At 33.7% G+C, this 2,742-nt stretch overlaps 1 non-coding gene across 1 annotated transcript; it reads right to left on the bottom strand.

The window, feature by feature from the left end:
• Positions 1–996: 996 nt before the first annotated feature.
• Positions 997–1,102, bottom strand: LOC122025872. Its single transcript, XR_006123896.1, has one exon. It is a non-coding gene; the product is annotated as a small nucleolar RNA R71 (small nucleolar RNA).
• Positions 1,103–2,742: the final 1,640 nt, after the last annotated feature.

A 2,742-nucleotide genomic window follows, 5' to 3' on the forward strand; every position in this document is an offset into this window, starting at 1 on the left:
AGTCCCTGTGGATACAATATTTTTTATTATTACTTACGACATTTCCATACACTTGCGGAGGTCAACAAGTTTTTTGGCACCATTACTGAGGACTGCGCTATAACATTAGAGATTATCAATTGAGTTAGACTAAACATAACATAACTTTTCTTTACATTAGCATATTTGTAACTAATGTTTAGAATTCTGTTTTCATAATTTTTGTATATCTTTCTACTTCTTGAAAATTCATTTTATTGCAATTCTAATTCTAACTTTGCAATCTTGATTTCTAGCATCCTAGTCTATCTTTTCTCTATTTTTCTTTTGATCTAACTTTTCTTTTTCTCTCTACTTTCCCTTTGTAAACATATCTTGCAATATGGTTCTTGTGTATGAGAAGATCAAATTTCGTAAAGGCATCAAGAATAACAAGAACTTATAAACACATTTGTTGATTAGCATATGAATTATTCTAGACATATTTCTTTTCCCTTTTGTATTTTCTTTCTTATTTTCATTATGCACTTTCTTTCTTGCAATTTAAATTCTGCATTTTCTTTCTTGCTTTTCATATTGCATTTTATTTCTTGTCTTTGATTCTTCATTTTATAATTTTTTCTTGAATATCCATGAGCACTATCATGTCAAGTAGGCCCATGAGAAATTTTTCTACACCCTTTTCTGCAAGATTTTTATCTCCCATTGTGCAACCTCAAATTGAAGCAAAAAGTTTCTAACTAGACCCAGAGTTAATTTTCATGATACAAGGTCACAAATTTGGAAGAGAAGTATCAGAAAGTCCTTATTTGCATCTTGAAACATTTTTAGAGATTTGTGATATGGTGAAATGTGAAGGAGTGTCATCAGATGTAGTTCGATTAATGGAATTTCCTTTCAGTATCAAGGATAAAGCAAGGACTTGGTTATATTCTCTCTGTCCTCAAAGCATCATAAGTTGGTAACAATTGGAGAAGTAATTTCTGAATCATTTTTTCCCTCCAAGTAGAATAGTGTATATGAGGAATTGCATAACAAATTTTGCTCAGACATACGGAGAATCATTATTTGAAGCATGCGATAGATTTAAGAGTCTTCAAAGACAGTGTCCTCATCATGGTTTTGAAAAATGGTTGATTTTGCACATATTCTATGGGGGAATTTCTTTCTCAGACAATAGTTTATTAGATTCATCAGCTGGAGGTTCTTTTATGGACAAAAGTGTAGATGAAGCATATATGTTAATTGATCAAGTGACATTGAACCTCCATGAATGGTCAAACATAAGTTGGATGAAATCTCCCTCAAACATTCAAGAAGTGTAAGCCATAAATGCTATAGAGCCTGCCAAACAAATTGTAACTCAACCATCTATGGGTTTTGAAAATCACAAGTCATAGAATGGGGAGTTCAAATATTTAGGGGCAAAGATTGAAAGTATTATTTCAAAATAGTTTTAAGAAGATTCCCCACTTTGCAGACAAGATATAGTGAAAAGTGTAATGGTGTTGGGTTGAGAATTGAAAAAAATCATGAAGAACTTTTGAAGAAGGACATGTTTAAAATTGAGGAGAAGAATAATAGAAGATCACAAGAACTCAGTTTCATTTCTCCAGGAAGTTCCGAAAGGCCACAAGTACCTTTCCCTCAACGATTGATCACACCAACACTAGATAAGCAAGTTGGACCTCCTCCAAAAGCTCAAAGGGAATTTGGGAAAAAGGAAGTTCAATCTTTCCCAGGACCTTCACTAAGGGTTCCTTTTCCACAAGGTTAGTGGGGGTCAATGAAAATAAAGATTTCGGCAAATCATGTGACACTAATAAGGTTGAGTGTAGATTTCATAGTGTGTATAAAGATAAAGACTCTTCATATGAGGATTGTGATGATAATGCAGTGGATAATGAGTTTTTACATCTACCTCTAGGTCTTATTGGAAGCTATTGTGAAATTTAATTTTCAGATGATGAATGTGATGTGGTAGATCAACTTAAAACTGCAAGTGAAGTTATTGATACTCCTATAGTTGATTCTCCTATTGAGGATATTGATGTTGGTTTATTTTTAATGTTTGTGTTGATGATGTTGATATGGAACAATGTATAGGGAGCTATGTTGTGGAAGCAGCATCTCAAGAATCACCTCCTTTGTCCACACAATCCATAGATGTTGTAAGAGTTGCAAGGATTGGGCATGTTGTGGACCAATGTGTAGGGACTCATGTAGATATAGCAGAGTCTCAAGAATCACCATCATTGATATCATCAACACCTGAGCTAGAGCCAGAACCATCATTTGATTCAAAGAAAGTCATATCTACATGTTTAGAAATTTCAGGTATTTCTCAGCAAAATAAGGTTAGTATTTCTTGTGATCTTTTGGAACATTTTATTGAGGTACCTATTATTGACTTTGTTGGATGTGATTCAGTTTTTATTTCTTATTCTGCTTATCTTAATATGGTTATAACTCTATCTTATCTAATATATTTTTGGGAGATTTGTATTTTCTTTGCATGTGCAGATTTCACTTGGGCTAATAATTGGAAGCTCACACTGAACCGTCTTCGACCACCTGAAAGAACTTCAAAGAAGACGAAGATGGAGAGTACAATACTTCATTTTGTAATTCCTATATTGAAAGCTCCCTCCATAATAAGAGCTCTTGGTAGGAGGGTTTTGAAATATCATACCCCTCCAAGAGCGAGATTTCGATAAATCTAATGAGGTGGTCGAGTTAATGACCTTAAACAAGCGCTTCTTG

This window comes from Zingiber officinale, chromosome 9B (genome assembly GCF_018446385.1).
Source record: "Zingiber officinale cultivar Zhangliang chromosome 9B, Zo_v1.1, whole genome shotgun sequence".
Lineage (NCBI taxonomy): Eukaryota > Viridiplantae > Streptophyta > Magnoliopsida > Zingiberales > Zingiberaceae > Zingiber > Zingiber officinale.